General features: G+C 43.4%; 1 protein-coding gene across 1 annotated transcript in view; it reads left to right on the forward strand.

The window, feature by feature from the left end:
* Positions 1–396: 396 nt before the first annotated feature.
* The window catches only part of grna (granulin a), a 115,575-nt gene continuing 100,407 nt past the window's right edge, over positions 397–15,564 (forward strand). Inside the window, exon 1 of the mRNA XM_060848528.1 lies at positions 397–493. The gene's annotated coding sequence lies outside the window, so the exon portion shown is untranslated. The remainder of the gene's footprint in view (positions 494–15,564) is intronic.

The following is a 15,564-nucleotide window of genomic DNA, read 5'->3' on the forward strand; positions in this document are numbered from 1 at the left end:
GTGTTAACACTGAGTTAATTGCAATGCTGATTGAGGGCACAGAAGTCCTCCTATTTGGCACCCCAAAGTAGATGCTTGCCAAGGGCAGTAACTAGCTTTACGTATGGGACCTGGATCCCACAAGACTCGCCCATCCCCCCCCCAACAGGTAACACCCTCGCAACCCCAGGCTCCACCCATACCACGCCCCCTGCCCAACACCGACCCCGCCTTCCACGCTGTCGCCACGCCCCTGGCCGCAGGAACCCGCCCATCGGCCATCCGCCCCGCCCCTAGATTCCGGACCCAGCCCCTTGCCCGAAATCTGACCGCGCCCCCTCGCAAGGTCCCACGCGCCCGACGGAGGGTGGCCCCGCCCACCGATCCCTAGCCCCTCCCCTCTGCGAGACTGGGCTTTTCGCCGACACCGGCTGCAGACCATGTGACACGTGATCGGCCCAATCGGAAGAGCGGGCGGGTCCCGGGAGAACACGGCGGAGCTGCGGCGGTTAAGGTGAGCGCGAGGGGTGAAGAGAGTATTTTATATGGATCAGCGAGGTGAGGGTGCTTATTCAGCTCCTTCTTCCCTCCCCGGATAGTAACCTACCTGTTCAGAGATTAGATTAGATTAGATTACTTACAGTGTGGAAACAGGCCCTTCGGCCCAACAAGTCCACACCGACCCGCCGAAGCGTAACCCACCCATACCCCTACATTTACCCCTTACCTAACACTACGGGCAATTTAGCATGGCAAATTCACCTGACCCGCACATCTTTGTGACTGTGGGAGGAAACCGGAGCACCCGGAGGAAACCCACGCAGACACGGGGAGAATGTGCAAACTCCACACAGTCAGTCGCCTGAGGCGGGAACTGAACCCGGGTCTCAGGCGCTGTGAGGCAGCAGTGCTAACCACTGTGCCACCGTGCTGCCCACAAGATGTTATGGTACCCCTCAGGATCAGGTGGTACTTGATGCCAGGCCTCCTGGCCCAGAGGTAGTGACACTACCACTGCACCGCAACACCCCCATGGGAGGTGGTGCTGGCAAAGAGGGCTGAGGGTTTGTCGGAGACAGGCGGTCTAGGTAACAGCAGTGACCCCGGGAGTGGTGATAGAGAAGAGTAATTTACTCTCTGTCCAGAAATTGTGGAACTGTTTACTGTAGAAATTGGGTTTGGAAATAGTTTCAATGAGTAAGATGTTCAAGGATTACGGGGAAGACCGGAATGTTCTGAAAAAGTCATATTGGACTCTCTTAATTCTGCTTCTCTCTGCAAATGCTACTAACTTGTTACGTTTCTCCAGCATTTTTGTGTTTAAGAATTCTGTCACTTACGGTCACATGATCCTAGATGGTCTCTCACAACTAGAGTATTAATTATCCTCTTCTCGTTTCACGAAACCAAAACTGGCATAACATTTCCCATATTGGCTCATCAATGAGTTGCTCTAAAACAACACATTGTTGGATGAGTTCCTGACGTATGTGCAATGTGCTATTGCAAGATAGATCTCCGGCCACTTCAGGAAAGGTATGTGGCGCAAGGAGATAATAGGAAAAAGTGGAAGAAAATGCAGTTCCTTTTTAAGTAGTCTTGCTGCTATAACAAAATAAGGCCTTTTTACTGGTTGAAGAGCAAGTCAGAAAATGAAAGTTGTTTCTGATTCATGAAACTGATCCCTTGCATTAGGTAATCTGTTGGCAAAGCTGTCTTGATTCTAATTCCAATATTGCATAAGGAAATAGACTCCAATATCAGGAACTCTCTTGTTCATTTTTAATGGCTGTATTTCCTGAAACATTTGTGCTCCAAAATTACTGTTTTGGGCATGTTTATAAAATGCAATTTCTTTTCCTGAGATAAGACTTGTCCTTTCCAATGTGTTTGTGCAGTGGAACTGCATATCTTCAGTTTTTAAGTGCGAATGGACATTCTTGGATAAGAAACAAGTCCAGTTGTTTTTGCGCAGTTTGGAGTTCGTACTCCAAAAGAACTTTCTCCCACTAAAGAGCAGCATGGTGGCTCAGCGGTTAGCAATGCTGTCTCAGAGCACCAGGGTCCCAGGTTTGATTCCAGCCTCAGGTGACTTTGTGTGGAGTTTGCACATTCTGCGTGGGTTTCCTTCCACAGTCCAAAGATGTGCTGGTCACTTGAACTGGCCATGCTAAATTGCCCATAGTGTTAGGTGCATTAGTCAGATGGAAATGGGTCCGTGTGGGTTACTCTTCAGAGGGTCTGTGTGGACTGGTTGGGCCAGAGGACCTATTTCTACACTGTAGGGAATGTAATCTATACTTTCCAACTCTGCACTTTTTGGCACATTTTTACTAACTTTACCATTTTACATTCTGCTAATTATTTGAGGAAAGATTTAAGGCAAACTTGTGCAAAATTATTTTAGACTTGGTGAAGCACGTCAATAATTTAAAAGCAGTGTTGGAGATCTGAAATAAAAACTTAAGTGCTGAAAGTTCTCAGCAGGTTGAACAGCATCTAAGGTCAGAAAAACAGGAGTGTTTCAAACCAGTATGATTGTTTGGAACATCACATTTTGTCCAACGCTGAGATGTCTGAGTCAAATTTTATGAATATGCCATGAAATGCCTTTTACTATTTTAAAGGCAAATTGTTGTGAGTTACTGCATTAAATGATTAAAACAAAAGTTGCAGGGGAAACTCAGCAGGTCTGGCAGCATCTGTGAAGAGAGAACATAGAATAGTACAGCACAGTACAGTCCCTTCGGCCTCGATGTTGTGCCAACCTTTTATTCTACTCTAACATCAGACTAATCTACATACCCTTCATTGTACTGTCTTCCCTGTGCCTATCCAAGAGTTGCTTAAACGTCCCTTATGTATCTGACTTTACTATGAATGCTGGTAGTGCGTTCCACGCACCTATCACTTTGACATCTCCCCTAAACCTTCCCCCAGTTACCGTAAAATTATGAACCCTCACGATAGACAGTTCCACTGGATGAAAAAGTATCTGGCTATTCATTCTATCTATGTCTCTCAATATTTAGTACACTTCTCAACCTCCTTCGCTTCAGTGAGAAAAATCCTAACTCCCTCAACATTTCTTCATAAGACATGCCCTGCATTCGACAGCATCTTGGTAAACCACCTCTGCACCTTCTCTAAATCTTCCACATCTTTCCTGTAATGAGGTGACAGAACTGAACATAATATTCCATGTGTGGTCTAACCAGGACTCTATAAAGCTGCAGCATAACCTCAATTCCCCTGCTAATGAAAGCCAACACACCATACGCCATCTTAACAACCCTCTCAACTTGGGTGGCAACTTTGAGGGATCTATGGACATGGACCCCAAGGTCCCTCTGTTTGTCCACAGTGCGAAGAATCCTGCTTTTAACCCTGTATTCTGTATTCAAATTTGACCTTCCAAAGTGAATGACTTTACACTTTTCCAGGTTGAACTCCGTCTGCCACTTCTCAGCCCAGCTCTGCAACCTATCAATGTCCTGTTGCAACCTACAATAGCCCTCCACACTATCCACAACTCCATCACCTTTGGTGTGATCGGCAAATCTTACTAACCCACCCTTCCATTCCTCATCCAAGTCATTTATAAAAATCATGAAGTGCAGATGTCCCAGAGCCGATCCCTACAGAACACCACTGGTCACTGAATACTTTCTATTTACTACCACCCTCTGTCTTCTATGTGTCAGTGAATTCTGTATCTAGACAGCCAAATTTCCCTTCTTACTTTCTGAATGAACCTATCATGGGGAACCTTATCAAATATCTTGCTAAAATATGTATACCACATCTACCTCTCAATCTTCATCAATGTGTTTTGTCACATCTTCAAAGAATTCGATAAGGTTTGGGAGAAATGACCTACCCCTCTCAAAGCCATGCTGACTATCTCTAGTCAAACTAAAGAGTTACAATTACTTGGAAAGCCTGTCTCTCAGAATCCTCTCCAATACTTGGCCCACCACTGATGTAAGACTGACTGGTCTATAATTCCCAGGATTATCCCTATTCCCTTGAACAAGGGAATGACGTTTGCCACCCTCCAATCATCAGGCATTACTCCAGTGGATAGTGAAGACACAAAGATCGTTGCCAAAGGCGCAGCAGTCTCTTCCCTCACTTCCTGTAAAAACCTTGGGTATATCCAGTTTGACCCAGTGATTTATACAGTGTTTTTCAAAATTTTCAGCACATTCTCCTTCATAACATCAACCTATTCTAGTATATCATTCTGTTTTATGCTGTCCTCGGAAACATTAAGGTCCCTCTCAGTCGTGAATACGGAAGCAAAGTATTCATTAAGGACCTCCTCTACCTCCTCTGACTCCAGGCGTACGTTCCCTCCACTATCCCTGATTGGCGCTACCCTCACTCTGGCCATCCTCCTGTTCCTTACATAAGTGTTGAACGCCTACCGGTTTTAATTAATCCTACCCACTAAAGCTTCTTCATACCCCTTCTAACTCTCCTAAGTCCAATCTTCAGTTCGTTCCTGGTTACCTTGTAACCCTGTAAAACTCTCTGTCTGATCCTTACTTCCTTAAGCTTCAGTAAGCTTCTTTCTTGCTCTTGACTAGATGTTCCACATCACTTGTCACCCAAGGTTCTTTCAACCTACCTTCCCTTCCTTGCCTCAGTGGGGCATACCGTCCAGCACTATTAGCAAGTGCTTCCGAAACAGCCTCCACATTTCTGTTGTACATTTCCCTGAGAGAATGTTTTCATCTGTTTCCAGTTCCTGCCTAATAGCATAATAATTCCCTTTCCCATCGTGTCTGCTCCTATCCCCCTCCACGAGTATAGTAAAGGTCAGAGAGTTGTGATCATTATCACAGAAATGCTCACTATCGCCAAAAAGAGTTGACAATTAGTGTCCACACACTCTTCTTTAGAGTTTCTTCCCATATGCTGAATTTTTCCAGCAATTTCTATTTTTCTTTGTATCTGATCTCCAGCATCTGCAGTTCTTTGTTTTATTAGAGCACTAAGTAGTGATCTTGATATTTGACTCATTGCTTGCTGAGGTTTAGAGTGAAATATAGGTCTTGTAAAATTTAAAAAAATAAATAAAGTGAAAGTTCTCTTGTGGAAACGGAGCTCCGATGGGGATGTTCAAATTAGAACTAATACTTTTGATTTCCAGTTCACAAGCATATATCTTAATAATGGAAAACTGTGGTAATATCAATACTAATTATAGTGAGAGGTTTACAGCATGAGCACGGGCCCTTTAGCACAACCTGTCTGTGCCACCCAGTTTTCACAATTAAACTCTTCCCATTTGCCTGAATTTGGTCCATATCTCCCATCTGTCTACCTGCTTAAATGTTTCTTAAATGACAAAATTGTACTTCTACCATTACCTCTGGCAACTGTTCCAGACACTCACTGTGTGGAAAAAAAATTGCCTGTCCAGACACTTTTGTTTGTCTCCCCTCTCATCTTAAACTGACGCCTACTAGTTTTAAACTCTTCTACATGGGGGGGAAAAGGGTTTGCTATCTACCTTATCCATGCTTTTCATAATTTTATAGACCTTGCTTGGATGGAATGAACAAATGAGTCACTTGACACCCAGGAGTTCACTTTCAGATCAAAGAATTTATTGAAATTACAGTGGTGGGAGGAAACCTTCTGAAAATCCAAGGAGATCTTTGCTGAACAAAGGAAAACGCACATCTTTTATACATTTGTTTCATTCTGCCTTTAATATTTGCAAACCAATCATATTATTAATTAATTAATTACATACATTTCTAATTAAGCTAAATCATATGACTTCATATAAGTGGACAGGCTAAAGATGGTCAACCCCTGATCCTCCATGGGCTCGTAATGTTTCCCAGACACACACATCTCCTTTCTTGGGGCTTTCACAATGGACATTGTATTCAAGTATATTCCTGACCAGCCATTTGCAGTTGTGCTATGTTTTTTAACTGGACATCCGTATCTTTATCCTTGGGTGTCTTACAATGTATTCATTCAATCCACATTCCAATGTCTGCTAGTTTCACCCTGTGATGATAACAGGGCTTCTGTTACTATTTGAGAATGGTTTGCTCTCATAATTTAGATTAGATTAGACTTAGATTAGACTTAGTGTGGAAACAGGCCCTTCGGCCCAACAAGTCCACACCGACCCGCCGAAGCGCAACCCACCCATACCCCTACATTTACCCCTTACCTAACACTATGGGCAATTTAGCTTGGCCAATTCACCTGACCCGCACATCTTTGTGACTGTGGGAGGAAACCGGAGCACCCGGAGGAAACCCACGCAGACACGGGGAGAACGTGCAAACTCCACACAGTCAGTCGCCTGAGTCGGGAATTGAACCCGGGTCTACAGGCGCTGTGAGGCAGCAGTGCTAACCACTGTGCCACCGTGCCGCCCATAAGATTTAATTTGAATCTTTTCCTTTAATGCTTTTAACGATTTTCTTTGTATATAGGTGAGTCTGTAACTACTTCAGAATCTATATCTATGATTATTTAATAGATCTTAACTAAAATCTACTATTGGTATTGTAACAGATTGATTAAGTAATTAGAGATTTGCTAATTACATGTATTGTGAAATGTACGCGTAAACAATTGCAGCTGCGTATTCTGTCTCAGTTCTGTTACCTTCAGTCTACAAAGCTACTATTGTTCTACTTGTGAAGACTATATTAATCAAATATTTTCCCAAGCTGTCTAATGACTGTCAGCCATTTTCTGCTGCTCGTGCGATGGGTAGCTATTGTCTGTTTTGTGCTTCACCGTATTAGGCAGTCCTCGGTCTCCCACGTTTCAGGGGGAAACAAGTCCCAGTCTATCCAACCCCTCCTTATAACTCAAACCTTCCAGTCCAGTTAACATCCCAGTAAATCTTACCTAGTTTAATAATATGCTTTCTGTAGTAGGACAATCAGAACTGCACACATTATTTCAAATGTGGCCTCACCAATATCTTGTACAGCTGCAACAAGACATCCAAACTCCTATGCTCAGTGCACTGACTGATGAAAGCAAGCATGCCAAAGCTGCCTTAACCACCCCGTGAACCTGTATTCTTAGTTGCCTTTGTTCTGTAACACTCCTTAGGGCCCTACCATTGATTGTATAAGATCTGCCCTGGTTTGACCCACCAAAATGCAACGCCTTGCATTTATCTAAATTAAACTCCAGCTGCCTTTCCTCAGCCCATGGCCCAATTGATCAAGACCTTGCTCCATTCCAGACAACCATCCACTATATCACCAACCTTGGTGTCATCTGCAAACTTACTAACCATACCTCCCAAATTCTCATCCAAATCATTTATATGAATGATGAATAACAGTGAACCCTGCACCAAATCCTGTGGCACATCATTGGTCACAAGCTTTCAGTCTGAAAAACAACCCTCTTCTACCATCAAGCCAATTATAAATCCAGTTGGATCCTATAATATTTAATCTTACTGAACAACCTATCATGTGGAACCTTGTCAAATGCCTTGCTAAAGTCCATGTAGACACTGGTACCGCGTTGCCCTCATCTTTCTTGATCACCCCTTCAAAAAATCTCAATCTAATTAATGAGATACAATTTCCCATGACAAAGCCATGTCGACTATTCCGAATGAGCCCTTTGCCTCTCCAAATCTCCTTGCCTGCAGACCCTGTCTCTCTGAATCCTCTCTAACAACTTACTGACATTAGGCTCACCGAACTGTAGTGCCCAGGCATTTCCCTGCAGCCTTTCTTAAATACAGGTCATTCTGGTATAAAGCACGTTTCATCAATGTGAATGGGCTGTAACGCAATTGACGAATTGTGGATGCTGTTTGGATAATGCAAACTTTCCACTGAGTGTGTATAGTAATTTTCTACAGCGGTTTCCCAAAGCGTGACTTTCTATAGTGTAAGGTTTCGGAGGAATGCAACTGTCACGTTATACCAGAATGCACTGTAATGGCATAACATTAGTCACCCTCCAATCTTCGGGCACTTCATCTGAGGCTGCTGATGATGCAAGTATCTTTTCTAGTCGCCCTTCAATTTCCTTCCTAACCTCCCACAATATCCTGGGATACACTTCATCAGGTCCTGGAGATTTACCTACCTTAATGCATTTTAAGACTTTCAGCTCCATCTCTTCTGTAATATGAACTCTCTTTAAGACATCACTATTTATTTCCCCAAGTTCCCTAGCATCCATGCCTCTCTCAACAGTAAATACTGACGAGAAATAATCACTTAGGATGTCACCCGTTTCTTGTCTCTGCACATATATGACTTGTTCTTTTCGGCCTTATTTTCTCCCTGGTTACTCTTTTACCCTTCATGTACTTGTAGAATATCTTTGGATTCTCCTTTACCTTGACTGCCAAACCCATCTCATGTCCCTTTTAGCTCTCCTGATTTTTCTCTTCAGTATAGTCCGACACCATCTATACTCCACAAGGAATGCACCTGATCCCAGCTGCCTATACATGTCATATACCTCCTTTTTCTTGACCAGGGCCTCAATAACACTAGTCATGTAGGGTTCTTACTCCTGCCAGCCTTACCCTTCACTCTCAACAGGAACATGCTGGTCCTGAAATCTCATTGGTTTACTTTTGAAAGCCTTTCACTTAACAGATGTCCCTTTGCCTGCAAGCTGCCTCTCCCATCAACTTTTGAAAATTCCTGTCTAAGATCATCAAAATTGGCCTTGCTTCAATTTAGAACTTTAACTTGTGGACCAGACCTATCCTTTCTCCATACCTATCTAAAAATGAATGGAATTATGATCACTGTTCCCAAAGTGCTTCCCCATGAACACTTGCCATATAGTTCAATGCTATCAAAGTGATCTCTCCCTTTTTATTTCTCAGTGCTACCCATGTAGACTCAGTGGACGAGCCCTCGAAAATGTCTTTTCTCAGTACTGCCACGATGTTCTCCCTAATTAAAAGCGCAAATCCCCCTCTTCCCTTGCCTCCTCTTCTATCCTTTCTATGGCATCTGTACCCGGAACATTGTCCCTAGTCTTGTCCCCCACCTCAGCCATGTTTCTGTGATAGCTGTAATATCTCAGTCCTGCATACCCATTCATGCCCTGAGTTCATTTGCCTTATCTGTTAGGCCTCCTGCACTGAAATAAATGCAGTTTAACCCAGGCTTTCCTTGCTTTCTGCCATTCTGTTGCCTTCCCTATCGAGTATGAGGGTTACCGACACTGCCTTTACTATTTAACTTGCTCTCATTAACTTCTGTACTGCCCTCAATTTTCTCTTTTGTCTCCCAATGTCTTTGGATCTCACCCTTGTCACCACTGGTAGATGAGTTTAAACCCTCCCAAGTGCCTTGAGCAAATCTTCCTGACAGGATATTGCTCCCCATCCAGTTCCAGTGCAACCCATCCCTTTTGTACATGCCATCTCTATGCAGAAGAGATCCCAATGATCCAAGAATCTGAATCCCTGCTCTGTGTCTTGAGGACAGGGTGAGAAGATTACTCATTGTACTCATTGGACTTTAGAAGGATGACCTTAATTCTAATGGGGCTTGATTGTTTCCTTGTTTGGGCCAGAGCACATTATATCAGTAGGAGAGCTCACACAGTTAGGATATAGATGAGAAATCTCTTTCAGAGGTAAATGAATATGTGGAATTATTTATTGCAGAGGTTTGGGTTATTAATTTATTAAAATATGAAAATAATTTCAGCTATAATTTTATGGAATTTGGGGCAGGCTTGAAGGGACATGTGGCCTACTTCTGGTTGAAAGTCTTGTGATCTGGGAGAAAGAGATTAAGGCAATGAGGGAGGGGTTATGGCAATGACTTGCATCCAACCCAAATAGGGTGTTACCAATGTATAAATAACCTTCATACTTTGTTATAATTATGAGCTTACATTTTTTTTTGCTTTTCATTTCCTTATTTCAATTATTTGATCAGGTTGAGGACAGAGAAATGTAGAAACTGAAACTAGGATCGTACGAACAAGTAGTAAGCATAGACCTCTCGGACCTTCGTGCTAGCACTGCCATTCGATAAGTCCCTTGCTAATCTCATTTTAACGCAGGCCGACATTAAAAATTTCAGTTCTGAAGAAGTGCCATATTGGTCATCTTGTTAACTCTGCTTCTCTCTCCTCAGATGCACCGGCATTGCTAAGTTTCTGCAGTTGTGTCATGTTATGGTCACATTATGCTAAATGCTGTCTTGCAACACAATTGCTCAATGTTGTGTATGACTCAGTGGTTAGCAGTGCTGCCTCAGTGCAGCAAGGTGGCTCGATGGTTAGCTTTGCTGCCTCACAGTGCCAGAGACCTGGGTTTGATTCCAGTCTTGGGTGACTGTCAGTGTGGAGTTTGCACATTCTCCCCCTGTCTGCCTGGGTTTCCACTGGGTGCTCTAGTTTCCTCCCACAATTCAAAGATGTGTAGGTTAGGTGAATTGGCCATGCTAATTTGCCCTCGTGTTCAGGGATGTGTAGGTTAGGTGCATTAGTCAGGGGTAACTGTAGAGTAGTTGGGTAGGGGAATGGGTTTGGTGGGTTACTCTTCAGAGGATTGGTATGCCAAATGGCCTGTTTCCACATTGTAGCTATTCTATGATTATTAATTGTCACCTTCTCATTGCACAACACCAAATCTGGGAAAACATGACTCCTCAATGTAATGATGTAAACCACTACTTTGTACACATGTTAGGAGTTCATCCAACACTACTATTGTAGGATAGGTCTGTAACCTCATCAGGAAAGATATGTGACATGAGGTAACAGTGGAAAAGGGGTAAGAAAACCTTTTTAAGTAACCTAGCTTGTCACAAAATGTGACAGCCTCAGGGTTGTTCTTTCTAATTGAAGGACAAGTCAACAAATGAAGTTTGTATCCTGATTAGTGGAACTATAATCTTGCATTGTGTAATCAGTTCACTCAATCCTGATTCTGATATTGAACAAGGAAATAAATTCCAATATAAGGAACCCCGTAGCTTATTTTTAATGGCTGTATATCATGAAATATTTGTGTGTGGTGATCTTTTTAAGCATGTTTATGAAGTGAAATTGCTTTTCCTGATGTAAGCTTTGACTTTTACCATGGGACTGTTGCACTGAAACTGCAGATCTTCAGGCTTTAAGTCAGAATGTCCTTGGGAGGAAACAATTCCTTTTTTTTTGCTAGTGTTTATACTCCGAACGAATTTCCTCCAGCTCAAATTCCACCTTCTAACTTTCCACGTTTTGACACATTTTATATTGTGCCAATTATTTGAGGAAAGATTTCAGGCAAAGTTGTACAAAATTATTTTAGACTTGAGCGAAATACAATCGATTTTTCATTTAAAAGCAAAGTACTGCAAATGCTGGAGATCTGAAATAAGAACAAACTGCTGGAGCTTCACAGCAGGTCTGGCAGCATCTAAGGAAAGAGAAATTGGGAACACTTCAAGTCTAATGATTATTTGGAACTCTTCCCCATCCACATTTTGTACCATGCTGAAATGTCTGAGCCAAATTCTATCCGTACTCCTGTGAATGGAGTTTTGTTTTCCTGAGGTAAGCCTCTCCCAAGTGTCCTTTGCAGTGTAACTGCAGATCTTCAGGTTTCAGTTCAAGTTTTCTCAAAAAGGGAAGCATCAGCACCCGTGCGGTCAAGTCCCCTCAGTATCTTGCATGATTCAGTGAAATTATCCCTCACTATTCTCAATTCTAATGGATGCAGACCTAACCTGTCCAGATAAGATAACCCCCCCCCCCCCGCCCACTGCTAACTGACAGTATCACTATTTTTCAAAACGTCTTCCTTAAAGTTGTTCGTGAGTGATCATTGAGAGAGAGTTTTGGAAAATCATATCTGGCTTGAAACATTAATTCTGTTTCTCTCTACAGATGCCTCTCCGGACCTACTGTGTATTTCTAATGGCTTCAGTTTTTATTTCAGATAGATGTTCTTGGGTTAGGTGTCTGTGGATGCAAATACCTGAAAGCTGTTGTACAGTGACAAAGGTGATCAAACAGGCTGAAGGGCCTTTTTTCTTGAAGGGAATGAAATTCTGAAATGAGAAAGTGTTTCTTCACTTATATTTGGTTTGTTAGTGTAATTTCGGCACCAGAAAATGTTGGAAATAACACAAAATCCCTTAAGTCTTACAAAACGAGAAAGAGATGGCAAACGCTTCAACTGAGAGTTCTGTAACTAAGGGTCTGCCCTAAAATATTGTTTTGTCTTATTAAATACTGGTAAACTTGCAGTTAAATTTCAGCATTTTCTGCTTGTTAGACTATGGAACATCTATTAGTTGCAATTTTAAATAAATGCTCATCTGTCATTGGTTTGAACCTGTGTGAAGTATAAGTTCAACTCATCCATAATAGATGAAGCTGTATGATAGATGTCTAAAACCCCATTTAAGGGGAATAAGATTTATCTCACGACTTACTGTCTGGGGCTCCAAGAATTCTTCACGTACTTCTATGCTGTTTCTACTGTCGACAAATTAATGGGGTCAACTTCAGTTGGCTGTAATCACTGAGTAACTGATTTTGTTCTGTGAATGATCAGTTTCAAGATACATGAATAGATATGCTGTGATCCACTCTATTGAATCTGTTACTACATTGGGTTACAAATGAAATTGAAGTCTGAGATTGTATAAATCAGTTGATCTCATGTATAAAACATTTTCTGTCTCTAGTTATCCTTTTTCCTTTAATTTACTTAGAGTACCTCTTTGGATTCACCCTAGTGTTCTCACCCACGTCCCTTGTTCGGCCTCCTGATTTCGTTCGTCAGTAAACTCCTGTATTCCCCGTATATCTCCATGGATTTCCTTGATCCCAACAGCCTGTACCTGAGCCCGGCCTCCTTTTTGCTGGTCAAAGCCTCAATATTGCTTGGCATCCAGGGTTCACTATTCCTGCCAACCTTGCCCTTCACCCTCACAGGAACATACAGGGCGACCGCTGTATCAGTGGAGTCGGTTTCTCCGGTTTCACTTACTGTGGCCCGAACATATTACATGGAAATTCCAGAACCAGGGATCGGTGGCTGCTGAGGAGATAGGGTTTACCACTATCTGTGGTTTCAGGCTTCTGCGGTAGGTCTTGGAATGTATCCCTCACGGATTTGGGGTGGGGGATAGCTACTGTGTAGACCTTCAACTCTAGCTATCTCATTTTTAGAGGCCTTCTACTTGCCAGATGTCCTTTTGCCTGCAAAAATTATTCCAATCAACTCCTGCAAGCTCCTTAAATCAAACTTTGCCTTGCCCATTGGACCAATTTTATCCCTCTTCATAACTACTTTAAAATTAATAGAAGTATGGTCACTGCTCCCAAAGTGCTCCCCATTGTCACCTCCAGCATCTGACTTGCTCTGTTTCCAAGAGTAGGTCGGGTTTTGCCCCTTCTTGAGTAGAACCCTCTATATACTGCTTGAGGAAACTTTCATGAACTCACTTAACAAATCCCACACCATCTACACTCTTAATGCTATGGCCGTCTAAGTCCATGTTAGAAAATTTAAAATCCCCTGCTATGACAACCCTATTGCTCCTGCAAGTCTCCCCAATCTCCCTGCGTATTTGTTTCTCTAATTCCCGTTGACTATTTGGGGGCCTATAGTACAACCCCAATAACAGAATCAACAGCTTCTTATTTCTTCGGTCCACTGACAAAGCAACACTGGATGGTCCTTCATTAATTTTATCTCTGATTACTGCTGTGATACTCACCTTAATCAAAAATGCAATTCCCCTTCCCCTCTTTCTACCATCTCTGTCCTGCCTAAAGCACCTGTAACCTGACACATTAAGCTGCCAGACCTGTTCCTCCTTTACCCATGTTTCTATAATGGCTATAATATCCCAGTCCTGTGTACCTATCCATGCCGTGAGTTCATTGCCCTTACATGTCAGCCCTTTTTTTTCCCCCCAGAATCGTAGAATCCCTACAACGTGGAAACAGAGCCGGAGTCCACACCGACCCTCCGAAGAGTAACCCACCCAGCCCCATTCTCCTACCCTATTACTCTACATTTATCCCTGACTAATGCACCTAACCTACATATCCCTGAACACTGTGGACAATTTTGCTTGCCCATTTCACCTAACCTGCACATCTTTGGATTGTGGGAGGAAACTGGAACACTCAATGGAAGCTCATGCGGACAAGGGGAGAATATGCAAACTGCACACAAACAGGAATCGAACCAGGGTCCCTGGTGCTGTGAGGCAACAGTGCTAACCACTGAGCCACCATGCTACAATTTAATCCGACAGACATTCCTTGCTCCCTGCCGTGTTCCAGCCTGACCTGCCTCTTCAACTTAGTATTTCTGAATGCTGTATCTCCTTCGAGCCTCACACTTGCCTCACTGCTGTTGAGGATTCCACCACCCCCCTCCTAATCTGGCTTAACCCCTCCCTTGCAACACTAGCAAACCTGGCTGCCAAGATATTGATCCCCCTCCAGTTCAGGTGCAACCTGTCCCTCTTGAACAGGCCACCTGTACACCAGAAAAGATCCCAATGATCTAAAAATCTGAATATCTGTCCCAAAGCCAAATTCTTGAGCCACGCATTCATCTGTCATATCCTCCTGCTTTTACCCTCACTAGCATGTGGGAGTAATCCATAGATTATCACCAACGAGGTCATGGTTTTAAACCTTTCTTTGAGCTCCCTCTAATCACACTGCAGGACTTCATCCCTATTTCTACTTATGTCATTTATATCACTGTGCACAATGCCTTCTGGCTGTCATCCTCCTCCTTGAGAACATTCTGCAGCCGTTCTGAGACCTCCTGGTACCTGGGAGGCAACACACTATCCTGGATAAAATATATTTCTCCTTTGTGTTTACCATGGAGAAAGGCATGAAAACTTGGGAACTTGGGGAAGTTAGTGGTGATATCCTGGGGACAGACCATGTTGCAATAGGCAAGGTATTGGATGAATTAAAATGTATGAAGATGGATACATCTTGTCTTGACCAGATATATCAACGGACTGCAAGAGGCTAGAGAAGAAATTGTCGGGGTCTGGATTAGTGGTGCTGGAAGAGCATAGCAGTTCAGGCAGCATCCAAGGAGCAGTGAAATTGACATTTCGGGCAAAGCCCTTCATCAGGAAGAAAGGCAGTGAGCGTGGAGAGATAAGCTAGAAGAGGGTGGGTGTGGGGAGAAAGTAGCATAGAGGACAATGGGTGAGTGGGAGAGGGGATGAAGGTGATGGGTCAGGGAGGAGAGGATGGAGTGGATAGATGGAAAAGGAGATAGGCAGGTAGGACAAGTCCGGACAAGGCATGAGGACAGTGCTGAGCTGGAAGTCTGGAACTAGGGTGAGGTGGGGGAAGGGGAAATGAGGAAACTGGTGACGTATACATTGATGCCCTGGCGTTGAAGTGTTCCGAGGCGGAAGATGAGGCGCCGCGTCTGGTGGTGAGGGAGCGGCAGTGAAGGAGGCCCAGGACTTCCATGTCCTCGGCAGATTGGGAGGGGGAGTTGAAATGTTGGGCCATGGGGCGGTGTGGTTGATTGGTGCGGGTGTCCCGGAGATGTTCCCTAAAGCGCTCTGCTAGGAGGCACCCAGTCTCCCCAAT

Source organism: Hemiscyllium ocellatum, chromosome 32, assembly GCF_020745735.1.
Source record: "Hemiscyllium ocellatum isolate sHemOce1 chromosome 32, sHemOce1.pat.X.cur, whole genome shotgun sequence".
NCBI lineage: Eukaryota > Metazoa > Chordata > Chondrichthyes > Orectolobiformes > Hemiscylliidae > Hemiscyllium > Hemiscyllium ocellatum.